The sequence below is a fragment of the Perca fluviatilis genome, chromosome 15 (assembly GCF_010015445.1).
Source record: "Perca fluviatilis chromosome 15, GENO_Pfluv_1.0, whole genome shotgun sequence".
Classification (NCBI taxonomy): domain Eukaryota; kingdom Metazoa; phylum Chordata; class Actinopteri; order Perciformes; family Percidae; genus Perca; species Perca fluviatilis.
In genome coordinates, this window is record NC_053126.1 from 14,109,875 (window position 1) to 14,137,168 (window position 27,294).

The 27,294-nt window shown below is 40.2% G+C and overlaps 1 long non-coding RNA gene across 2 annotated transcripts in view; it reads left to right on the plus strand.

The window, feature by feature from the left end:
- The window catches only part of LOC120575155, a 133,325-nt gene that overhangs the window by 2,094 nt on the left and 103,937 nt on the right, over window positions 1-27,294 (plus strand). The window lies entirely within an intron of this gene.

Here is a 27,294-nt window from a genome sequence, read left to right on the forward strand (position 1 = left end):
CATCTTAACTGGTAAAGAGAGACAGTTGGATGTCGGCGGTAGTTTCTCTAACTCTCTGTGCGGAGGTTTTGTGTTGACATGAACCATGCATGGTGCAGGCCAAAAGGTCAAAGGGGAAATTAAACCGATAAAGAAGGGAAAGCAATTATTGATTAGAAGTTATGTTGCTACCAGGAACAATCGCTGACCAATTAACTTGATTTTGTATTAAAGGGATACTTCACCGATTTAGCATTAAACATGTAGAAACACGGTAGTATTTTCGAATGACCGTGCTTCCCTCCCTCATGTCCCCCTGAGACGAGAGATCTCTATTGTGGGTCTGGAAAAAATCTTCCGATTTTTGCGTCATCGGACGATTTTTTTACCCAGAGGCAATGGACTACAGCCAGCGAGTTCCGCATGTTTTCAACCCGCCCATACGGGGTTGGACTGTCTTTACACGAAGCTAGCCAAAGTACACAGAGTGTCAGCCATCTTGAAGCTTCGCTAAACAGCCTCTGTCTTTTCAGTAGCAAACTTTGACAACAATTATGTGCATTCAAACTACCGTACATGTGTTCCACCGGGATACATTGGTACAGATCGGAGAATATGTAGGAAACTTTATTACAGACGGAATACTCAACACACTACGCGAGCTTCGCCTGCTACAGAGACCAGCACCACAGCCTGCGGTGTTGCCCGATGCCGCTAGCCGGGGAAAGGGACCTCGACAGCGGTGTGCAGGAATTAGAGCTAGGTGGAAAGCTAACGCTAGCTGGCCACCTGTTCCTCCTCCATCAAACGTCAGTTGTCAAAAACACGTCACCAACTGGGGAACTCTGTTATCAAAATCCAGCCCGAGTTTCCCACCTCTGATTCCCACAGGACGTTACGTGAATAGTATTCCGATGTCCATGAACGCACGGTAAAGCAGCGAAGCAAGTGCATTCTGGGATTTTGTGTCTTTCATCCACATTAGCCAAAAATCCATTTTCTGGCTTTACTCAGCCTAGAAGGCACCAATTTTAAAAAAAATTCACACTTCTACTACGTAAGTGACCCAATTTAAAGATATATTCATCTGTCCAATGGTGAAATATCCCTTTAACTACAATATGGGTAAACTAAAATGAGGCTGTGACATTTTAACTAGAAATTTGTTTTTATCTACCTTCTTGCAGATGAAGATAATTAAAGAGCCTTATTAATGACCCTTTTAGATATTAGCATTGTTTATCAGTATTCTCCCAGACTGAAACAAGCATGCTGATACATATTGGCATTGAAAAATGTCTAGAATGAAATCCTGATGGCTCCCATGGATTATTTAGTTCTGTGTTACTTTAACCGATAGTGGTGATGTAATGCAGGAGAGAGCTTGAGGCTCAGGTCTATATTTGCTTCCTAATTACTGAGGCGTGACCAAGCACTTTTCTGGCTCCGGCCCTGAATTTAAAGCATTGATTATACATCCTGCCAGGTTAAATTGACAAACAATTAGCAGCCTGAGGCAGCTGCAAAATATTCAATGGATACCACTGATGATTTTGGCTTCTTTGTAATGATTCTGCTATGCGAGAAAAAAAACATTAGCCAGGTGTTCTGAAATATATTGCTGCAATACGTTGGCACAGAACAAAAGTATTACATTTTTTAGTGGCTTCAAGCTAACCTTTTCTCATTTTCAGATTCATTACGATAGATTGGAATATTTCCTCTCTCTAATTTATTGTAATGACACTTGCCCCTTTGGGGCTTAATGGTCATCAAAATGTTAATCAACTACAATGTCCTTGTCTTTCTCTCTCATCTTTTCTTATCAGGGTGGAATGCCACTCAGCAACATTGTAAACCTTTTACAAAAAAGTTTTAAAGCTAAAGGCCGTCGCAGATTCAATTCTCTCTTTCCATCCATTATGTTGAATTATTATCATCATGCTTGTAATGTGCTCATAAATAATTGGTCAGTGAAAGTCTCATCAAAATGGAAAATTATGATTACCTGTGTAGCTACCTGTAGAATAGAATTGCCAGTCAATTATAGTGTAAAACTGATTGACATCCTGATATATGAATAAAACAGACAAAGCAGTGTTTGCTCTACTAGGGGTTCAACTAATGATTATTTTCATTATTGATTAATCTGTACTGCCTTGATTAATCAGGTCGTAAAATGTCAGATAATAGTGAAAAATGGTTATCATAATTTCCTGGAACCAAGTTTAATGTCTTCATATTGCTTGTTTTGTTTGACCAACAGTCCACACCCAAAAACACATTTAGCAAAATATCAGATATGACAAAGAGCAGCAGGAAAACCATTTATTTTAGAAGCTGCAACCAGAGAAAATGTTTATTCGATAATCAAAATAGTTGGCTATTACATTTCTGGCGACCAATTAATTACTCTGCCAGGGCTGTTTCTGTATACCAGGACACCTCAAAGTGTATTATTACGCTTACATGGCCACTTTACACAGTCTGTTCTTTCATTTTTAAAAGTATTGAAGCATGAATGTTCTGCTCTGTAATCCTGCAGTTAAATGTACAGTTGCAACAGTACATCAGTCCTGCAATTAAACCTACTGTCAGTCTTTGTTGAAACTTGAGAGAGTTGTTGATTCAACTTCATGGCCATTTTGGAGGTTGCTGTTGTTTCTGGTGCTGTTGAATTGTATTGTGTTACTCACAGTTGTATAACCTCTAAACAAACATTACAACATTGTATTAGACTGCATTAGTTTTAGCTAGTACCTAACAAACTGGTAAGGGACTGTTCTGTATTTATGGAATAGACCACCGGAGGAAAATAGGGGAGGGTCATATCTTTTTATTCTTTGTTGAGAGGAGGGTCATCCAATTTTTTTTAGTCTAGGGGGGAGGGTCACCCAACTTTTGTATTCATGAGAACTGCAAAATTTCAAAGTGGCTTGCTTGATGCTTGATGCATATTTATCCATGTAGTTCCATGTTGCTCTCTCAGTCTCAGCCACTATCGCTAGCAGATAGGTCCATCCCTGTTTAGTCAGCCAGACAATTTGAGCTATAGCTTTAGAGACCGTGGGATTTCCCAAACTGAATAAATCCCGCTCACACATATAAACACAAAACTGCTTTGCTAGCTCCATCATGTTGTAACTAAGACATCTGCTGAAAAAATAATTGCCGTACTGTTTAGTTCAAAAACATCGAAAACATAGTACGAAAACATAGCGAACCAGACGCAGGCTTTTATTTTGAAAAGTCGGAACAGCTGGGAGGGCATGAGACGGGAGGTCTCCAGGCTGCAGCCATACCCGACTCAAATATCCTTTTGGTCCCGGTGATTATTTGTGAAATTATGCGAACGACGGCCTTTTCAAGAAGGAAGGAGTGGTAGCATGCAAGCTCCCAAATTGACGCTTGTCTGAGAAATTGAGTTTTGGATAATGTTCAGCTTCGGCAGCTTTAACTATGCTAAAATATACAATGACTGAGGAAGCCTAGTGACGAGTCCATAGCAACCAGTGTTGAATTTCTTATTAACCACTGTGGTTTGTTGAATGGTCTCAATGTTTTATTGTTTTATTTCATGTGAATACTAGTTTACTAGATGAGTAACTTAGTATTTGAAGTAATGCAGTAATGCAGGAAGTGTACATTTAGTTTCCATGCTTATTGAGTAAATCTGCTGAAATGGCAGCCACACCATAACAGAGGAGTGTGATGCGTAATATCAGAATGCAGAGGTTTAGTTGTATATGCAATGGCTGAAAAAAACAATGGACATTCGTACATCTTTGCCAAGTGCAAACCCATACAGACGGCTCCAATATAATATTGGGCAGGGTCGTCCCTTTTTTTCCCAATCATGTGGGAGGGTCATCCAAAATGTATCACTGGTGAAGGGAGGGTCAAGTCTTTTTTGATTTAAGGTCCCATAACTCCTCTGGTGGCCCCTGAAATAAATAACGAACAGTCCCAAACTGAGTGTGTTTTGCACAGTGAAAAGTATAACTTTTATAAGTTGTTGACCTGAAATATGTTTGAGGCATTTTACTATTTTGATATTAATTTGACAGCCGATCAGAAGCCAGTTCCTTCTGTGGCCACAGTATAAAAACAGCAAAAGTTTGCTACTCTTTCATTGTGACACTTGTCAATAAAAAAAGTCTCGGTCATAAGCCTCAGCCAACGTGTACAATCTGCTCTACAGTGTGTGTACTCTTTACAATGCAATGTGATAAAGCCTGCTGCGCCTAACTCCAGCTGCTAGGAGACATTGTTGTGGTGACCGGGTGATTCTCAAGGATGTTCTGTTCACTGTTGATGTTTTTCCAGATGCTCAGTTGAAAAAGCGAGCTCTAAGAGAAGCAGAATTGTGTCTTATTGTAGTCTTATTTGAAATGAATGTGTTCATCATATCTCTGCTTTTGCAACCTGCCCCTGAAACACTGTCCTAAACACACTGCACAAAAGAACCGCACGGTTCGTCAGTACACTGTTAATGTGTACTAACCTCTTACTGCCGTAGTGCCCACTTTCGACACCTATGTTAAAACAGTTACTGGAAATGACGAGCGGGATGGGCGTGACAAACGCAACCCATGGCAGCTGATTGGACGATTGCGTCACATGGGTCTGGCTGGTCCCAAATTTCAAAACAGACCGTCATGGCGGCTCGTTCAGAATACGATCTCATATTGTACTAAAATAGTTCACCGAAACGTGTTTCTGAAAACATTTTAAGCGAGAAATAGGCCATGCAGTTGCTGAATCTGTCTTCATTTCAGCTCGACAAAGGTCAGTTTAAAAGATTTTCGTCAGATTTTGAGAGACACCGAGCCGACCGCTCCTCAAGTGGAGTGGGGTGCCGCTGCAGGTCACGTCACCTGCAGAAATGTCAAGTAGGTGAGAGGCTGCCCAGAGCTGGAGGATGCGCCAGCGTCGTTTATAGTCTGGTGTGTGGGAACATTTTGGATTTCACGTTACCTATGATGAAATAAAACAATATAGAACTGCCACTGTGTGCACGTTTTGTGCAACATGCATTCAATATGCTAATTTTAGCTATATGCTGAAGTATATTCTGGAGTGTTAAAGAAAAAATAAGAACCGTACTGAACCGAAAACCGTGACCCTAAAACCGTGATACGAACCGAACCGTGGGTTTTGTGAACCGTACCACCCCTAGTTTATACGTGTGTGTGTGTGTGTGTGTGTGTGTGTGTGTGTGGGGAGTAGGTGATAGAGCGAGGTAGAAGTGAGAGAGTGACGGCTATTAGCTTTGGAGCGAATACCGACTCTAAAGTCATAGTGAGAGAAACAAAGTGTCTCCCATGTGTTTTCTGACCGAAGGTGGGAAATCTTTAGCAGGAAAAGTTAACCCTCTCCTTGATTTCACGTTGTTTATGGAGAAGGAGAACCAGGAAATGGCGGAAAATGCAACGCTACCAAGCCACGGCTGATTTTACGCACAACTATAAAATGGCCTTTAGACTTTAGACTATAATCTTAACACATAGTCATCTTTTTCCAGAGCTTTCAACCGCATTTCATGAACTTCATCTGCATTCATTCCATTCACATTCGATGTTGAACACAGACCGCAGTTACGATCTCCTGCTGGTAAATTGAACATGTATTCAAATAATTTTGCTTACTTTTGTGGAATGCTCTTAGTTGCCAAAAAGTGGCTTGAAGTTATAGATGTAGTGACTGTCCCGCTGTAGTTTAAAGCTGGTAAAAACTTTGCATTACAGTTATGTCTGTACAGTAAACCAACATGGGGTTTTAGTCACAGCTGCAGTTCTGATGTAAAGAACAGATGTTTTGTAATTGAGCAGAAACACTTAATCGTGAGATTTGAATTTTGCAGCACGTCGTCCACACAGCTGCTGTTTTAACTCTTGTCACCTGTTTGTGTATTATAGCTGACAGCTGGTCAGTTCCCGGTGTTTCCGGTGTGTCTGTAACCGTGCCCTCAGAGCCTCAGACGCTTGTTGCAACCTGTTTATGCAGACCGAGTAGCCGCTGCTCACTTTTATTTGTTGCTATGGTAATAACTGCTCCTGTAAGGGCTGTTAAGTGTGATTTGATTGTGTTTGCTGCAGATTGTGCCACAAGACTTCTTAAGAGTCACAGGTTCAATCCTATACTGTCTTTAATTCCCTTTTATCTTTTAACAATAGCAGGCAGTAAATCTCTTTTATCACATTCACTCTCAAAGTGTTAAAGATCAGACAGAAACATGTACTTTATACTACGCAAGACATGACTTGAAAAGAATGTTTATTGACTGTTTGGTGCCTTGTGGACTCTGCATTTCTATTTTGGATGGCACTATGTATTTCCCTTTTTTGAGTTTAATTTCAAGCTAATTTAATTTTCATTTTGGTTATTTATACACATGTTTTATTTCCAGTGGAACATACTAATTAAAATGTAAATGAAGCCTTTGAATACAATACTATTTTCAGACTTGAAGATCAGCGCCATGTCTGAGATTGGCAGCCAGCTCACAACCTTGATATGTATGTGGGTTGGCATCTCAGTCTTTATTGCTTACTGTCTGCAGGGTTAGCGTCAGTATAGAATGCTGAATGTTAGCTCAGAAACAGATTTTCTTTTCTTATAGATTTAAAGACCCTTGAAATGGTTTTCATCCATTTTTCATGCCAACCTTCAGGGTGAGTTTTATGATTTTCCTGCTCACAGCTGTGAGATTGTCCACAATTACTAGCTGGATGTAGTTGAGACTTCTGTTAATCTCACCCTGAAAAAATAACACCCCCAAATCAGTGGTAAATTGGAACCAGTGGAATGAATCATTAAAATGGCAATACATATATTATATATTGGGTTTTTGATGTGATTATATACGGATGTTGCTGCAACAAGTGGGACACTACTAACGACTCAGCACGAAATATTGTATCAGCAACCCTGAATAATGAAGAGATCGTTTACACCCTGGCAAATGCATATACAGGCCAATATAATACTGGGAACCTTATTCAATAACGTTCTACCGATGAAAAAAATATATTGGTAGTATGGTGGTATTGTTTCACCACGGATGAACGAAAACGCACTTTACAGGTCAGAACATAGTGAACCTCACAGGCCAGGCACTTCCCGCTTATCCGGCAAACATTAAAAGAAAAAGATAACACACCTTCAAACTCTTAACTACAATCTTCACCTTTACATAATGCCACACTTGTTGGAGCACCATACAGATTAATCACACTGTGTGTGTGTGTATATGTGTATACACACACACACACACACACACACACACACACACACACACACACACACACACACACACACACACACAGACCCTTTCCAAAAAATTTGAATATCATGGAAAAGTTTATTTATTTCCATAATTCCATTCAAAACGTTAAACTTCCATAGATTATAGATTCAGGGCCCACAACTTAAACGATTTCAAGTATTTAATTGTTTATTTGTACATAATTTGGGCTTCCAGCTCATAAAACCCACGAAAACAGGATTTCAAAAAATTAGAATAATGTGAAGAAATCACCATAAGAAGGACTGGACTGTTGGCCAGTGGTCCAAGGTCCTCTTTTCCAATGAAAGTAAAGTGTGCCTTTCATTCGGGAATCAAGGTCCAAGGGTTTGGAGGAAGACGGGTGAGGAACAGAACCCAAGCTGCTTGAGGTCCAGTGTGAAATATCCACAGTCAGTCATGATTTGGGGTGCAATGTCCAGTGCAGGTGTTGGTAAACTCTGCTTTCTTAAATCCAAGGTCACCGCATCAGTCTACCAGAATGTTTTAGAGGACTTCATGATTCCTTCTGCTGAGGATCTGTATAGAGATGCAGATTTCATCTTCCAGCAGGACCTGGCCCCTGCCCATACTGCCAGAAGCACCAAAACCTGGTTTGATGCCCATGCCATCACAGTGCTTGACTGGCCAGCCAACTCGCCGGACCTAAACCCCATTGAGAATCTATGGGGTATTATCAAGAGGAAAATGAGGGACACAAGACCCAAAAACAAAGAAGAGCTGACAGCAAGCATCAAGGAAATCTGGGCTTCCATAACTCCCAGGCAATGCCACAGGCTGATTGCTTCAATGCCACGGCGCATCGAGGCAGTGATTAAGGCAAAGGGATTCCCTACCAAGTATTGAAGATTGACGTATCGTTTTGAAAGTACCATATTTTGATTGATTTGCTGTGATCCTAATTTCTTTTTTTTTTCTGCAAAAACTGAGAAGTAAATGGTGATTTCTTCACAGTATTCTAATTTTTTGAAATCCTGTTTTCGTGGGTTTTATGAGCTGGAAGCCCAAATTATGTACAAATAAACAACTAAATACTTGAAATCGTTTAAGTTGTGGGCCCTGAATCTATAATCTATGGAAGTTTAACGTTTTGAATGGAATTATGGAAATAAATAAACTTTTCCATGATATTCAAATTTTTTGGAAAGGGTCTGTTATCTATCTATCTATCTATCTATCTATCTATCTATCTATCTATCTATTATCTATCTATCTATCTATCTATCTATCTATCTATCTATCTATCTATCTATCTATCTATCTATCTCAGTTTTTTATTCTATTCTATAGGTGATCCTTTGTGTTTTTCTCATGACAACACTAACAGCCACACTTTACAAGCACTTTTCAGCTTTACAATAGACCATGGGAGTACAAGCCCAGTAGTGGAGTTTGCTCATTGTGTGCGGCTTTCTAATCTCATGAAACCAGAATTGGTTTTCACTCTTCTTTTCAGAGCCAGGAGATGATAGATAATATAGCTCATGGAGGGAGGCAGGCGTCAGCTCTGATTTCTCGGGTGGGCTTTGCCTGAATGAGCGGTTAGTGGCACTGACCACCTTGCTTGGCCGTCTGTGACTCAGTGCAGTGTCTGGCTGCCTCCCCCCTTAGGTGTTATAATCTTTGAATCAACACCCATTGCAGATAAACAAAGCCTCTTCTTTCATACACTGGCTCTGTTTTTATTTCACTTGTCCAAACATCACAGTATGGGGTGTGCAGAGCTTCTTTTGAAGAATGAACAACTGCAGCTACACCTTAATTCCTACACTTACCGTTATTCCTAGACCATAAATGCCATTTCTTTCAGTGAATGTTGAAAAGTTACTTACACGCACATCACGTCATTTACTGACAAAGCAGCAGGAAGTCCTCTTTGCAGTGACACAAATTGCTAATTGTCTCACAATTTAAGAAAAATTTTTTCCCCCCCGATACCTGCTGGGCTCCTTACAAAGTTGATGTGATGAGCTTATACTTTCTAGATGCTATTCTGACGAATGTTGCATGGTGTGCCACATAAAAAAAAATGAAAATGAAGACGTTTGATTGTGAGCACATTTTATTTATAAATTGCCTTAGGATCTTAGGGAAATGAATGGAGTGAATAACACAATACTAACTACTGCAGTTCTGTTCCTGATGGATTAAAACTTGGTGCACAAGAGCTACATATTATTAAATTAATGATTAAGTACCAGACTGCTAACTTTGCCCACAGCATGCTTTTTGACCCTAAACTTGTGAAGTATTTATCTCACATAGGAATAATAAATGTTCAGATAAATCTAAAATTAGCTGCTTTTACACTTTCTGAATGTGGAATCATCAGATCATCCTTTCCAAACTTTTGGAAAGCAAAACCATTTTGCAGTCACTTTAGTTATGATGTGTATAAGGGGCTTCACAATATGAGGAAAATATGCGATATGTGATAACGTTAAATATCGCGACAGCAATAAATAAACAGATAATAAAACATACTCAATTCTGCCTTTCTGCTGTTTTTAGAATACTGCTAAAATACAACAAATTGCTTGTTGAATAAAAAAAAACAAAGGAAATTATTTCCAACATTATTTTATTGAACAAACTGAACTAAACACAAAGGGCACCATTGAAAAAAATTATAGTTACATTTTAAAGTGCCATTTTTTTTTTACTGATACTCTTTCAACTAACTAAAAAATCCCTGAGTGTATTTGCGATGTGTTTATTGCGCAAGTTGATTTAACAACATTTGAAATTCTTTACTTGGTACCATGATACTTATTTAACTGCTATTTAAAGCTATATTTCGTAGTTTCTGTCAGTAATGACAACAACCCTGTCGGCGCATCCACATGACCGAAGCCTTCGGTGATAACGCACCACCCCCACCCCTCCTCCACGCAGTTGCTAGTAGCGTTTATCCCGTCAAATCACAGAGGACACGGGGATTGAAAAAAACATGATGGACTCTTCAGAAGAAGTAATTATCTTGTAATTTGTATGTCCTTTTCGTTTCCAAAGCTGAACGCTGCTGTTGTCATTTCTCAGCCGTGACATAAAACGCATCACTCGAGCTGCTGTGTGCCAAAGTTTCCGGACTACACCATTTTGTAAACACCGAAATACTGTAGAGTTTTGTGGAGCTGATATGCTTAATTAGCTTTGTATCAACTCATTTGGCAATGGCTTGAATGTAACGGACGCTCATAGAATAGTTGCTTACTATAGCATAAACTGCATGTAATGTGTTGTCATCCTTCACTTTCAAAATAATATGCTGTCATACATCTAATAATTTTATGACTTGATACTAATCACGATTTAATGGAAAAATGCAAAAATAATCCATAGATTAATCACTGATGACAATAACTGCCTTAAAATGGAATTGCGATGGCATGATATATACCATGTGGAAGCGTGTGTGTGTATGTGAAGGATGCTGTGGTAGACATAATTTTATTTAAAATTAAAGATTAATATATCAGCATTCAGACTGGGGCGGGGGGGGGCAGATCTGGCTGTGGCACAGTTCTCGAGGAGAGGTGTAAACAGAATGCACAGCCATCTGCACAACACAGACCTCTCATCTACCAACTACAACTAAACACCTGCCACCATTCAGATTGTTTGGAAAAGTAAATTAGAACTTAAAGTGGCCTTAACTCTGTTTTTACAACATGACTCTCCTCCAGGCATTCACTCTGATTTTGCAACATGACTCTTCTGGGCATTCTATCTTCATTTATTTAACCTGCTTGATGAAGATATGTTTGCAATTAGAACAAGCTATTTGACAATGGGCTTAAATAAATACCAGCCTCTCTCGTTCTGTCTGCTATCTTGACATAACATAATATGTTTGTTTGCCACAGGATATCTCTGTCTGCTTTTTTATTGTACTTACAGTATAAGGTTAAAGCATAACTTCTGGGAACTAATTAATCTATTCAGCTTAATCTGCCGATAGCAGTGTGGCACATTTTTCTATGTTTCAGTTGTATGTGACGTAAACCTTCCAAGCTTCATATTGTAGCCTCTTTGGACATAGGCACAGCTGACTAAACTATAAAGAAACTTAATATTTTCTTAATGGTGTATTTGAAATCAACATCCATGTTCAGACACTCTATGCACAAGGCTGGTACACAAATGAAAGAGGTGAAACTATTTTCCTAGAAAACAATATAGGTGATGGTTCTTCTCCGTGAACCATCACCTTATCGTGGTGGAGAGGTTTGTGTGTCTCTGTGAACCTGAGGGCTGTGTTGTCTGGAGCTTTGTGCTCCTGGTAGGGTCTCCCAAGGCAAAGTGGTCTCAGGTGAGGGGCCAGACAAAGAATGGTTCAAAAACCCCAATGGAAAAACAAGGTAGAAATGGAGTGACCCTGCCCGGAGGAAGCCCGGGGCCCCCGTCTGGAGCCAGGCCCAGACGGCGGGCTCGTCGGCGAGCGCCTGGTGGCCGGGTTTGCCACGGAGCCCGGCCGGGCACAGCCCGAACAAGCTACGTGGCTCCCATCTCTCCAGCCCATGGGCCCACCACCTGTGGGAGGAACCGCTGGGGTCGGGTGCGCTGCCACATGGGTGGCAGTGAAGGTCAGGGGCCTCGACGGACCAGACCCGGGCAGCAGACGCTGGCTCTGGGGACGTGGAACGTCACCTCTCTGTGGGGGAAGGAGCCGGAACTGGTGCGGGAGGTGGAGCGCTACCGGTTAGATCTGGTGGGGCTTACCTCTACGCACAGTCTCGGTTCTGGAACCGTACTCCTGGATAGGGGTTGGACTCTTTTCTTCTCCGGAGTTGCTTAGGGTGTGCGCGCCCGGTGGGTGTGGGGATACTAACAAGCCCCCGGCTGAGCGCCGCTGCGTTGGAGTTTACCCCGGTGGACGAGGGTTCGCCTCCCTACCTGCGGGTTGTGGGGGAAAACTCTGACTGTTGTTTGTGCATATGCACCAAACAGGAGTTCGGAGTATTCGGCCTTCTTGGAGACCTTGAGTGGAGTCCTGCATGGGGCGCCAGTGGGGACTCCATTGTTCTGCTGGGGGACTTCAACGCAGCGTGGGCAATGATGGAGATACCTGGAGAGGACCGAGGCGTGATTGGGAGGAACGGCCTCCCTGATCTAAACCAGAGTGGTTGTTTGTTGTTGGACTTCTGTGCTAGTCATGGATTGTCTATAAAAAACACCATGTTTGAACATAGGGATGCTCATAAGTGTACCTGGTACCAGAGCACCCTAGGCCGAAGGTCAATGATCGATTTTATAATCGTTTCATCTGATCTGAGGCCGTATGTTTTGGACACTCGGGTGAAGAGAGGGGCAGAGCTGTCAACCGATCACCATCTGGTGGTGAGTTGGGTCAGGAGGTGGGGGAAGACTCTGGACAGACCTGGTAAGCCCAAACGTGTAGTGCGGGTAAATTGGGAACGTCTGGAGGAGGCCCCTGTCCAACGGACTTTCAACTCGCACCTCCGGCGGAGCTTTTCGTGCATCCCTGTGGAGGCTGGGGGCATTGAACCCGAGTGGACAATGTTCAAAGTTTCCATTGCTGAAGCTGCGGCGAGGAGCTGTGGTCTTAGGGTCTTAGGTGCCTCAAGGGCGGTAACCCACGAACACCGTGGTGGACACCGGTGGTCAGGGAAGCCGTCCGACTGAAGAAGGCGTTTTCCGGGATATGTTATCCCAGAGGACTCGGAGGCAGTTGCAGCGTACCGGGGGCCCGAAGGGCTGCAGCCTCTGCCGTGAAAGAGGCAAAGCAGCGGGTGTGGGAGAAGTTTGGAGAAGACATGGAGAAGGACTTTCAGTCGGCACCAAAGTGCTTCTGAAAAACTGTTCGCCACCTCAGGAGGGGGAAGCGGGGAACCATCCAAGCTGTGTACAGTAAGGATGGGACACTGTTGACCTCAACTGAGGAGGTAATAGGGCGGTGGAAGGAGCATTTTGAGGAACTCCTGAATCCGACTAATACGCCCTCTATGTTAGAGGCAGAGCTGGAGGATGATGGGGGATTGTCGCGATTTCCGGGGCGAAGTCACTGATGTAGTCAAACAACTCCACAGTGGCAAAGCCCCGGGGATTGATGAGATCCGTCCAGAAATGCTCAAGGCTCTGGGTGTGGAGGGGCTGTCCTGGTTGACACGTCTCTTCAACATTGCGTGGAAGTCTGGAACAGTGCCAAAGGAGTGGCAGACTGGGGTGGTGGTTCCCCTTTAAAAAGGGGGACCAGAGGGTGTGTGCCAATTACAGGGGTTGCACACTTCTCAGCCTCCCTGGTAAAGTCTACTCCAAGGTGCTGGAAAGGAGGGTTCGGCCAATAGTCGAACCTCAGGTTGAGGAGGAAAAATGCGGATTCCGTCCTGGTCGTGGGAACAACGGACCAGCTCTTCCCTCTCGCAAGGATCCTGGAGGGGGCCTGGGAGTATGCCCAACCGGTCTCACATGTGTTTTGTGGATTTGGAGAAGGCGACGACCGGGTCCCCGGGAGATACTGTGGGAGGTGCCGCGGGAGTATGGGGTGAGGGGGTCTCTACTCAGGGCCATCCAATCTCTGTACGCACCAAAGTGAGAGCTGTGTCCGGGTTCTCGGCAGTAAGTCGGACTCGCGTTTCAGGTGAGGGTTGGCCTCCGCCAGGGCTGCGCTTTGTCACCAATCCTGTTTGTAATATTTATGGACAGGATATCGGGGCTGAGTGGGGTGGGGGGGGGTTGCAGTTCGGTGGGCTGGGGATCTCACGCTGCTTTTTGCAGATGATGTGGTCCTGATGGCATCATCGGCCTGCGACCTTCAGCACTCACTGGATCGGTTCGCAGCCGAGTGTGAAGCGGTTGGGATGAGGATCAGCACCTCTAAATCGGAGGCCATGGTTCTCAGCAGGAAACCGATGGAATGCCTTCTCCAGGTAGGGAATGAGTCCTTACCCCAAGTGAAGGAGTTCAAGTACCTTGGGGTTTTGTTCGCAAGTGAGGGGAAAATGGAGCGGGAGATTGGTCGGAGAATCGGCGCAGCGGGGTGTGGTATTACATTCCATCTATCGTCCGGGACGTAAAAGAGAGCTGAGCCAGAAGGCAAAGCTCTCGATTCCATCGGGTCAGTTTTCGTTCCTACCCTCACCTATGGTCATGAAGGCTGGGCCGGAGCGAAAGAACGAGATCCAGGGTACAAGCGGCCGAAATGGGTTTCCTCGGCAGGGTGGCTGGCGTCTCCCTTAGAGATAGGGTGAGAAGCTCAGTCATCCGTGAGGAGCTCGGAGAGAGCCGCTGCTCCTTGCGTCGAAAGGAGCCAGTTGAGGTGGTTCGAGCATCTGGTAAGGATGCCCCTGGGCGCCTCCCTAGGGAGGTGTTCCAGGCACGTCCAGCTGGGAGGAGGCCCCCGGGGAAGACCCAGGACTAGGTGGAGGGATTATATCTCCAACCTGGCCTGGGAACGCCTCGGGATCCCCCAGTCGGAGCTGGTTAATGTTGCTCGGGAAAGGGAAGTTTGGGGTCCCCTGCTGGAGCTGCTCCCCCCGCGACCCGGCCCGACACCGGATAAGCGGACGAAGATGGATGGATGGACAATTGTTGCATTTAAGATCCTTTACATTGACTTTGTTCAATCTGAAAGTTTGCTGGCATTTATCCCTTCTGCCCCATCTTACACTGTCTGTAACAGCAGCCATTGCAAGCCCTTATGCTTTTTTTTTATTCCTGATGTGGTCCTGTGAAATCTGAAGACCATGTTTAGGGACGGTTCAATTCACACACAAGTAGGCCAAGAGTGTTTAAAAACACCTGAGATGATCAGATTGAACTAAATCTTATCTTTCTGATCTCACCTCTCTTTTTTTGTAAAGTCAATACAGAGCCTTTTTGGCTTGTTGTGCAACCTGTAAATTGACACTTACGTAAATCATGAAAAACTGTTACGTTTCAGTAAGCTGTCCCTGAGCCTGAAACTGCTATACCTTCGCAATATCAGCATTCTGGCTTTTATCAGTCATGTATGACTTAGCAACGGAAAAGCATAAACGGGTGAAAGAATCTATCTACAATGAAGTTTTGTTCACAGTTTCAGAAACAGTTTATTTTACTGTTTTAATAGGCCAAGTTTAGACAAAGCCCATGGACAATCTTTGAATACAGAACAAGATATAAGAAGCACATTTTCTACCATCTTGCATGTATTCTGAAAGTCTTTCCCCATCTAAATGATTTTTTTTTACCTAGTTGCTTCTTACCTTTTTGTTTTCCCTGCAAATATAAAGAGACCTTTTATGTAGGCTAACGGATGATTCAGTCCATTTTGTGAAGCCTTTTATGTGCGTTCTGTGGTTTGAACTCACAGGCATGCGTTACATTGCTTCATTATAAAAGGACAACGCTCTCTTTAACCCTTCAAACCTAGTTGGAAGTTATCAGGATGAAATTCTACCTTTGTCAGTGTCAAAGCCTTGTCTGTATGTTTTTATTATGGTCTTTTGTTAACTAGCAAATGGTCTGTTGAAAATTGTTGCCATCTTTGTTGTAGCATATAACACATTACAGATGTTACAGATTCACATAATGATTTTGTTTCATATACACATACACAGCATATGAGCAAGAGTTGGTCAGCACAAAACAGGCTGTCCAGTTTAATCAGCTAGAGGAAAAGCAACTGGATGGAGGTCAGTCCACCTGTGTGTTTGAGTGTCTGAGTGAGTTGTTTTCAGCTCTGGCTTTATTCATGCTTACAATGTGCACCCTGTTGGCCCTGCAGGGATTATCTCCGGTGCCGTGGATGTGCATATTTATCCTACTTAAATGCCACTGCCTTCAATCACACACACACACACACACACACACACACACACACACACACACACACACACACACACACACACACACACACACACACACATACATACACACGCGCAAAACCCCAGATTATAACTTGAATCAAACTTGGTTGTGCTTTTCTTTTTATCACCTTTACATATTATTCCCTTTGAGTAGGCCTAGGTGTTATCTTTGGAGATGTGGTTGACTCCATTACATGTTGCTTCTCCATCAAACAATCCTCATTGAAACTGGTTTTGCTGAGGGCACATGGCTCAACTTACATACTCTGCTTAATAAATGTATTTTTAAGGTGACAGCATCACTAATTCTATACATTATGACTTGGATGTAAATATTAATATATATGTTATATGTGGTGGTCTGAATATGATGATTCAAAAATTTTAAGAATCCTGCTGTCTCATGTGTGTTATTAAGGAACTAATTGTGAATTCCCCAGTAAACAAAACTCAGTAGCTACTTTCCATAATCATGAACTAATGAGAGACTACTTGATAACAGATGTACCACTTTACTAGGAGGCACAAAAAGGCCAACTAATGATTAAGTAATTAGTAATGAATAAGTCGTTGCTAGTGTTGTCGCTCAGTGGCTAATTCATAGTTAATTGGGAATGATTCATGAAGTCAGTGGTTGTTTTACAGATGAACTAATCATCACCTAATTATTCTTTAATATAGTGTCTCCTAGTCTGTTTTCTAATAACTTATCTTTGTGTACTATATAATCCTCGAATCCAAGGGAGGAACTACCCATTAATGATTTTTTTCAAGTCACAAAACAATATTAAGAGTTGCATGTTTTGTTAAAAATGTCCTTTTTTTATTCAAACTTGTCAGAATTCAGCGCCTTTACTGCACAAAAACACATTTTCACGTATTTTCCCTTTCTTTAAATGTATCTAACATCACTTGTCTGTTTTGGGATTTCTGTGTGCATGTTAAGCAGCCAAATTGGTATAATTTCTTATTACAGTCTGGTGGACATACACACTGGCTGTCAACTGCCCTGCAGAGGTGTCCTTATTTCCTTGTGCATTTATTTTATTGGTTGCAGCTAAGTCAAAAAGTCACATTAATCAGTAAGCAGGAATTTCATCAGTCATCATGTACTTGTTTATTTGTTATTTGTTTGTGTTGCCTTAGAAGAGGAAGTAGTAATTTGTTTATTTGCATAATGCCCAGTGAGTAACAGCTAAGGATTTGGGCTTTGAAAGCTGTATCTATGAGGCCTGCGTAATGTTTGCTTGGCAACACCGATCACAAAACACAAGGCCAGGGACAGATGGCTGTGTAAGGAGATAGGTAAAAGTGGCAAACAGAGAGAAGGGAGCGTTAGAAAGAGAGAAGGTTGCTTTCCTGTGGCAGCTGAGGTGTGTTGTTATACACAACCAGAGACGCGGTTACAGAGATGGAGAGCTCGGCTGCCTGCGGCTGCAGCAACAAACCCTGTTTCAATAAAGCATCGCTCTCCTCTTAATGAATCTTTAATATTGTACAAAGCAAGAGCATTGCTGCAATTGGAACCTGCTATGTGTTTTGGGCTGTGTAATTGAGGAGGAGATTTGGTAATTAAATATAAATAACCCAGAATTATATTAAACAAAATAGATTACAAACAGTGAGCTGTCAGTCATTGTAGCTAATAGTGTTTAGTGCTTTCACAAGTTATGACTATGCTGAAAATACAGTATAGTGCATTGCAATAGTTTGGTTGCAATAGTTTGGCTGCAGTATGTGACTAACAATGTATGAATGTGAGCAAATGGTGACAAATCAACACAGGAAACTGAGATGTATGATGGAGTGGTGAGTGCTCTCTCGCTTATGCGGTCTAAAAACAATCCTTCAGAAAAGTCTGCCCACTTTTTTTTTTTTTTTTGACACCAAATGTTACCTAATAAGCATCCCTTCAAATCACTGTCACATTGCACTGCTGAGAGCAAGAATGCACAGCTCGATGCTTGTGTTCCCATTACTTTCGGTGACAGTGAGCTCGCACACTACCTGCTACCTGCCTCTGTTGAGGTGAACTGATGTGCATGGATGGGCCTTAAGGAGAGCAAATTAAGAAAAGAAAATAACCGAAGTGACTGTTACATTCATTAGGTCTGCCGAGGTGCAGAAGACCTTTGTGTCTCTAGAGTACAGTGTCCATTAGTGTTGGTCAGGAGTGTCAATTTACACATGTGGATATTTAGCTCGAGGAAGAGATGTCATGCTCTTTGTTATTCTGTTTAAAGCACTGCGCCATAAAAATACAGGCCATGACAAATGCAATGCTCTGTATTGTCGAAGACCACAATGAAAATAAATTATACATTTAACTTTATTGCGTCTATCCTCTACATTTTCATTTAATCTGTTTTTGGTGTAATTCATGTAGGATCTTTTATATGTTTTGAAATGTCAAATAAACCAAATCAAAAAAATAATATGGTTTCATTGTTCATTTGTTTGCTTTCATGCTGTAATCAAGGTTAGAAACTACTTTATATGCCAAGAAAATCCAAACAGGCCACGATACAAGTTTGATAATGTCCTGCATTTCATCCAGATTACAGTCTGGGTCACTTGAATATAGACCTGTGTCATCTCCATCCTCTGCGTTTAATCTTTTGTATGATTGCTCCACTGTAATTGTGTATGGATTGCATCCAACCTGAACAAAAAAAAAGAAGCTTTAGTGGGTTGTTTTTAGATTCTACCATAATGAATAGATGGGGGATTGCTATCCAAGTCCCAACAATCCTAATGTCATGTCTGCATTGTTTTTTTTCATGCAACTACATATTTTCATTTTGCATTTGATTATTTTGAAATTCACAACTGTCCACCAGTCAACCAGTCCCCATGCGAATATTATACAAATATTCGAATTTAAAGAGGGCTCATGTGAGAAATATGACTGGGATGAAGAACTGGAACCTTTAACCCTCACTGTAGACCTGACATTAGTGCAGATAACTACTGTGCTGTGACATATCTAATCACAGCTGGTGTCAAGAGTCATCTAGGACTTAGTGTACCATGCGTGCGCACACACATCCCAACCCATCCTTGTCATTTTCCCTTATTTCTTATGTGTCTTATTTCAATGAGACACATAAATCTGTGACATGGAGATGAGTGACTGCAGCCATCATGAAGCATATGGCTGTGTAAAAAAAGACTCAAATCACTGGGAATTGTATCTTAGCAGCTGTGTACAGAACCGATAAATCTGATGAAGAGAGAACATTGGTATTTTGATGGGTTGTTGACAACAAATGCTCATAAAACAAAATCTGTACTTTGTATCTCAGAGGGTATTCCACAAACCATTTGGGAACTCCTGATGGAAATGGCCAGATAATTTATTATTGTGGCAAATAATAAAGGTGGAAGGGGACATCCTTGGCAAGTTACTTTTAAAAGAGGACTTTTTAAACTCAGATTTGTTAATTCATCATCCCTAGGATCACCTTGCAGTTTTCTTTTCTCAGACTCTTTTTTTTTTTTTTTTTTATGATAATTTCTACCATTTTATGGCTCATTACAGCCCAGTACAGTTGGCAGAAATGTTAGCATGTTGCCTGTTACGCCATGGCTCATGTGGTGCATAGTGGTCAAACACTGTGTGTGTGTGTGTGTGTGTGTGTGTGTGTGTGTGTGTGTGTGTGTGTGTGTTGATAATTTGATCACATCAATATTCAGGAGTTAACCCTATTCAAGATTTAAGGATTAAGGAGTCTTTGTTTTTATTGAGTAACGTTTTGCAGTGGACTGAAGTGCAAGCAGCAAATCAAAGATATAATTGTTATTGATCACGCTCTTATCTCAAAATAGAAAAGTAGAACAACCTACTTATTTGTCAGCATACAGCATTTTAATACAACTGTGACAGCTCAATGATGACTCTACAGTCTAACTGCAATAAAGTTTAGTTTTTTTGGGAAACTAATATGTGAAACTCTTAAATGTGCAGTTTTGAGCTGCTACAATATTAAACTCACTAAAATTAAACCCAGTTCCTGTCTCAAATGTGTTGTCATCTCCAGAGTCCATTATAACTCTCTTTACCATCTTTCTAATGGCCTGATAAATTATATATTTTATGCATATATTTTTATGTAGAGCTCTGTGTGACCAAAACACAATCTGGATGCCCCAGGCATAATTTAGTTGAAAATGAGAGTTATCCAGAACATAACTGTTTAGAGAGATGAAATCAAAAGGGACATTTGTGTGGTTTTCAGGGGTTTTATTGTTAACTGGCCCATTGATATGTTAGGTTGCAACCCTGGAGAGTGAAAACATTTACTATTGCTGGCCTTGTGTTTAGGGTAAATGTTGCCATTATTATTCCATTTTGTCTTGTCCTCTGGGTTTACATATCCAAACAAACCAATAATTCATTGCCATGGTTTATGATTTACTTGATAAATGGAGGAAATTAATTGATTAGAATACTAACACCATGCTTGTTTAAATTCACAGAACCCAGAGAAGCCAGCATTAGGTTAAAAAATAACTTAACTTTAGCGGAAATAGCATTGCTCACCACACTTTGAGAGAAAAGGGTGCTGCTCAATATGTTGAAAATTTCTTTATTAGGAGTAACCCCTTGAGATGCACCATCTCGTTTTCGAGGGGGTCCTTAACAATAATTGAATATACAGTACAATCATAATTAGACAACAGTAAAACAGAAACAGACAACAAAAACAAGCAGAAAACAAAAAAATTAAATAAAAATTAAAAAAATTAAAAAAAAGTCAGTCAGTCATAATCAAGTTTGTGGGAAGTGAAAGTGAAACTGAATACTACTCAATATTAGAAAACATGTTATGGTGTTATAGATGGTTAAAGACCAAGTGATAGGTAGAGGAGAAGGGTACCATAAGCTGTTTAAGATAACTAGGATAATTGCAATGTATACATTTGTAAATAAACAGCAACCAATGCTGATGTCTTCTTATTGAGGGTGATGGAAGACCAAGTTTTTCATACATAATACAGTGATGAGTAGTAAAAGGACATTCAAGAACAAATCTACAGATTCTACTGTAAGCAACATTGAGAGGAATCAGATTAGTACTAGGTGCAACCTGATATACAACATCAGCATAGTCCATAATTGGTAGGATAAGTTGTTGCACAAGTTTCTTTCTAACAGTAAGAGAAAAACATTTTCTGGATCGGTAGAGAACACCAATACCAAAATTGATTCTTTTTAAAATATAATCAATATGATACTTAAATGAGAGCTCTGAGTCTAGCCAAAGTCCGAGGCATTTGGTGTGTTCAGCTTTTTGCAGCGAACTACCATCAGAACATGTAATTACACAAGTGTGACCTTTTTAATTTGGATTTGATTGTCTGTGGAGTTCCAAAAATCATAATGTGAGATTTGGTTTTGTTAAGTAATAATTTATTTCTTATGAGCCAATATTGTAGGCTATCAAAGTCAGACTGCAGAGCTGATTCAATTTGTAATAAATTAGTTTTAGAAGTGTATAATACTGTATCATCTGCATAAAGCTGAACACATTCAGAGCAGATTAATGGAAGGTCATTAACAAAAATAGAAAAGAGAAGTGGACCACGAGTTGAACCTTGAGGGACACCTCGTTGCTGAATTAATATATCGGATTTGCATCCTTGTATCATAACACATTGTTTTTTGTTATGGAGATAAGAATTGAACCAGAGGAGTGCATTGCGTGACAAACAAGCAGAGAACAATTTATCCAAAAGCAGGTAATGATCAACTGCTTTTGTTAAATCAATAAAAATTGCACCAGTTAGTTGACTGCTATTGGATGCAGAGAGAATATCATTTGTAAGCTTTAATAGTGCAGTGGTTGTGGAATGATTTGATCGAAAACCAGAATGAAACGGCGACAAGATATTACATTTATCAAAATAATGGGACAGTTGATCGTAAATAATTTTTTCAAAAACTTTTGCAATAGAACTGATGATTGAAATTGGTCAATAATTATTGGGATCAAGAACATCACCACCTTTTATGAAGTGGAGTAATACGGGAACATTTCCATATGGTGGGTATTTCACATGTGGATAAAGGCATATTAAAGAGATCACATAACTGGTACATAATGATATGAGCTGATAATTTGAGAAATCTGGTTTCAATGCCATCCAACCCAGTAACCCAATATGTCAGTCTGATAAGTTGGGGACAGCAAAATGAGTTTTCTTTGGTCCTCTTAATGGTTTTGTGGTGCTTTTCAGTTTATGCAGCTGTAGGGGGATTAGCAATAATACTTTCACATTGAGCTGAGATATAAAAAGCAAAGCTTCTTAATAGGTATGTGCTTCATGCTGGCGGTTTGTGCCTCTCTTAACCTCCTAACTCTTGTGATTCTATGAGCAAGATCAAAGTTTGTCTTTGTTTTTGTTTTTACCTTTAAATGCATTGAAGTCTTCATACATCCTTTTTTAGTCTCAGTTTGGCATATTCATCCAGCACATACTATGTATGTATTTAGACTAAATTAAATCATCAATCATTAATCATACCTTCTCCTAGAAGTTCTAAATTCCTCTTCCTATTTTTCCTTCCTTACAATTCTAGTTTGTTACAGACATCTGTACCATGTAGTATAAACTTATATTACTATTAGTAATATGTAACAAGTAGCATCCAACATTTAAGTCCTACATTGTTGATTTATCTTTGGTGATACGTGGATATAAGCAGAAACACGTTGTCTCTGGTTGCTCTCCTGTTGCCTTCTTGCTTGTCAGTTGTCAGTGATTGCCATCTGTGTTTGGCCCTGCTACAACAACACCAGAGTACTTGAAAGCACAGACACCTGATATGTTATCACACATCAAAGCTCATAAAACATAAGGAAAGGATATTGCCCCAACCTAACCAGCAGTCACCCTCTGTCTAACACGAATGCTGAATGGAAAAGATTGATCGACAAAGACAGGGCTTTGTTCGCAAGAGAAACGGCCACAGTTTGCTTTTTCTTCTCTCTGAAAGGTTACGGGTTAACAGTTTTTTTCTTTCAGAGCAGATAGAAGGCTTACATGAGAATGCCTTTTATTATATCCTCCAGTCAGCTGTGTCCCCCACAATGGGTATATGAGCAGCTGATCTCAGAAATACACAATCATGTTCGTGGCCCATAAGATAATGGGCTTTGATTTGCAGGCTTCGAAAGATAAGGGATTCTGGTGTGTCAGCAGCATAGCAAAGAGGTTGTGTCAAGTGCAATAGAATGAGTACTTTTATTGTTACTTGCTCAATGTTTTTAAGTTTAGAATATGTATATAAATAAATGTTTATCTTGCTTTTGTCTGTATTAATAATATGGATGTAGTTGTTATAGGCAGATTATAAACAGGCAGGTTGTCCACTCATTGGAGGTAGGGATGTAACTGTATGAAAATTTAACCTCACGGTTATAGTGACCAAAATTATCACGGTTTTCGGTATTATTGCGGTATTTTTAAAAGTGTGTTCAATATGTTCAGAAAGCACTGATAGGTCTACACAAGCTGAAATAGTTTCAAAAAGTGTAACCGTGTTTATTATATTACAAAATAATAGGCAATAGGCTTGTAAAAACTATTGAGCTGCCAGCACTGAGCTATCATTTTCTTGGTTGCGGTTGAGCCAGCTAGCCAAACTTTCCTCTGTCTCCCAAGCAGGTGTAATTTAGAGTCGTCATTAAGTAACAAAACAATTGGGTCAGTAGGAAGTCGACATCCTATCACATCCGATATTATTGACGTTGTTTTATTCCAGAACTCATGCACCTGTTCACACTCCCAGACCATATGCAGGAAAGTTCCAGTTTGTTCAGGTTGACAGAACGTGCAATAGGGAGTGGGAATGACTTTAGAGACGTATCTCTTCTGAGGAGTACAATATGTCCTATGACATATGTTGAAGTGGATCTGCTGGTGATTTGGGTTTTTGGAGCAATGGGAAATGTTGTCCCAAACTGTCTCCCAATTAATTTTATTCCCCTCAGGGCTCAGCTCTCACTCCCATTTCCTTGCTATTGGGAGTTCTCCTATGGATACTTGCACCAGTTTAGCATAGATCTTGGACGCTAATCCTTTCACAGGAAAATCAACAAACGACAGTCAACAAATGACTGGGTGCGCCTCAAGACGGTTTCCCCATGGTAGTCCATAACATTTTAGGGCTGATCTTAAGCGCAGATACAAGAAGAAGGATGTCCTGGGGACCTCAAAACTAGCTCTTAGGTCTTCAAAACTCAACATATCTTTCTAATTGAATAACTGCTTTACAGTATAAATGCCTCTGTCACTCCACTGCTTACAATCAAAGGGTTTGTTACCAGACATTAAGTGTGTATTGTTCCAAATTGGGGCGTCAAATGCCACTTGTTGATGTAGCATAGTTGCTCCTCCACCTGTTTAAAGTTAGTCAATGTGTTGTTTATAATAGGGTCATAGGCTAGCATACACGTTTTTGGACACACACCTGCAAAGGCAAGGTCTTGCAGTCTTATACTTCCAGTGAGGTTTTGCACTTTTTCTCTTTATGGGACTGTAGATGAGGGGTCAATCCACACTCTGAGGGCCTGTAGCTGAAAGGCTCTGTAGTACATTTTAAGGTTGGGGAGGGCCAAGCCTCCTGTGTTTGAGGTACGTTGCAGGGTAGAGTATATTATCCTAGGTTGTTTATTATTCCAAATATATTGCCGAATTAAGGTATCAAGTTTCTTCCAGAAATGTGTTGGTGGGGGTAAGGGGATCATTGTACTTAAGAAATCCACACGAGGAACTATGTTCATTTTAACAACAGCAATCCTGGAGGGTAGTGATGCCGGCACCGCAGACCAATTGGCCAGATCCCTTTGAACACTACTTAATATAGTTTCATAGTTGTCCTGGACAACTTGCTGTAGGGAAGCGTGAATAGTTTTGCTTTGGGTTGGTATTGTAACACTAATGGTTGATGCCACATGCCTGTTGTTCAATAAAAGAAAATTAGATTTATTCCAGTTTTTATAGTCGGAGATTGAGCCAAATTCATTGAAAATCTTAAGAATTTTTGAAGAGTCCTCAAGATCAGCAATGTACAACAAAATATCATCTGCAAATAATGATATTGAGCTGCTACTGGATTTCATCTGGATATTACAGATTTTATTTTGCCTTATGGCTTGGGTTAATGGTTCAAGAGAGATTGCAAATAGCATGGGAGATAGCGGACAGATGTCTGACTTTGAGATCCAGGAAGCTTTATTTACAACTCGAACATGAAGTTAACTATAAAGTTGTATTTGATGTTACATGTGAAGTTGGATGTGGTTCTGAAATATAAGCAAATAATAGTGCACATTAATAAGCATCTGATTTACTATGAACATTATTTACCAAAACTAAATGTTATAGCCACCAGCATATAACAAGAAACAATACTAAGAATTACATTAATTTCTCTGTAATAATTAGCATAAATGTAACCTATTGCTCAGTAACACAAATTGAGAATAAGCCACATCTATTACAGCACACATGTCCATAACGGAGCAAACAGTGTAATACACCTTTTAATAGCTAAGAATGTGGCAACTTCAGGAGACTCGGATGAAGCTGGGAACACGCAGTTATCCCACCGTGGTAATCCACCGTGATAATAATAATAGAATAATAGAAACATGTAGTGGGAATATTTATAGATCTGAATATCCAACCTATCCCTAAAGAAAGCTTTTGATACCATAAATCATGACATTTTATAACATAAATTAGAGAAATATGGTATCAGAGGGGTTGGATTGTAATGGGTGTGGAGCTACTTAAGAAACAGGCAACAATTTGTAGAAATTGGGGAACATGTATCAACACACATGAACGTAACATGTGGGGCACAGGGGTCGGTCTTAGGACCAAAGCTTTTCATAATTTACATCAACGATATATGTAGAGTATCGAATATACTAAAATGTATTCTATTTGCGGATGATACAAATATTTTCTGTTCTGGTGATAATTTACAGCAGCTTTTGGAGATGATCACACCAGAAATTGCCAAATTAAAACAGTGGTTTGATGTCAATAAACTGTCATTAAATATAAGCAAAACAAAGATAATGTTATTTGGAAAACATAAAACTGTCAAGTAGAATTAAAAATTGATAACATAAGTATTGAAAGAGTATATGAAAATAAATTTCTTGGTGTGATTTTTAGATCACAAAATCTGCTGGAAACCTCTTATAAACCATGTCAAAGCAAAACTAGCAAAGACCATAGCAATAATAAATAAATCAAGACATATTTTAGACAATACATCATTACATACTCTGTATAATACTCTCATACAGCCATATCTAAGTTACTGTGTGGAAATCTGGGGAAATACATACAAAACCAACCTACAATCGTTATGCACATTACAAAAGAGAGTAATCAGAATCATAAATAATGTCGGATACCTGGAGCAGACCAGTCCTTTTATTCTTCAAGTCACATATTCTGAAATTCATTGGTCTGGTTAAATTTAAGATGGCACAAATCATGTTTAAAGCAAGAAATAATTTGTTTAACATGTTTATGGAAAGACAGGGTGGGTATAACCTGAGAGAACAAATAAATAAAAAAAAAACTCAAAAGAAGAACAACTTTAAAAAGTATGTGCATCCCGATCAGTGGGGTTGGTTTGTGGAATGGGTTAGACCAGGTGATTAAACATTGTAAAAACATAACAAAGTTTAAAAAGTTATATAAAAACACTTTATTAAAAGGATATGAAGAGAGATGATTGTGAAGGTGGGTTAGTGTACGGATTGTTAGGGTGGTGGATTACGGAAATGGGTTGTTGACTTACTTAAAATGTAAATAAATAAATAAAAGGGTTTGGTACGTGAAAAATTACGGATTTATTGTGTATATTTGTTATCCTGTGTATGAGTGAGTGTGTTTGTGTGTGTATGTATGTATGTGTGTGTATATGTATGTATGTATGTATGATAAATGTATATATGTATGTATGTATATATGTATATATATATGTGTATATTTATATATATGTATGTATGTATGTATATATATATATGTGTGTGTGTGTGTGTGTATATATATATATGTGTGTATATGTATATGTGTATATATATATATGTATATGTGTATATGTGTATGTATATGTGTGTATATATATATATATATATGTATATGTGTATATATGTATATATATGT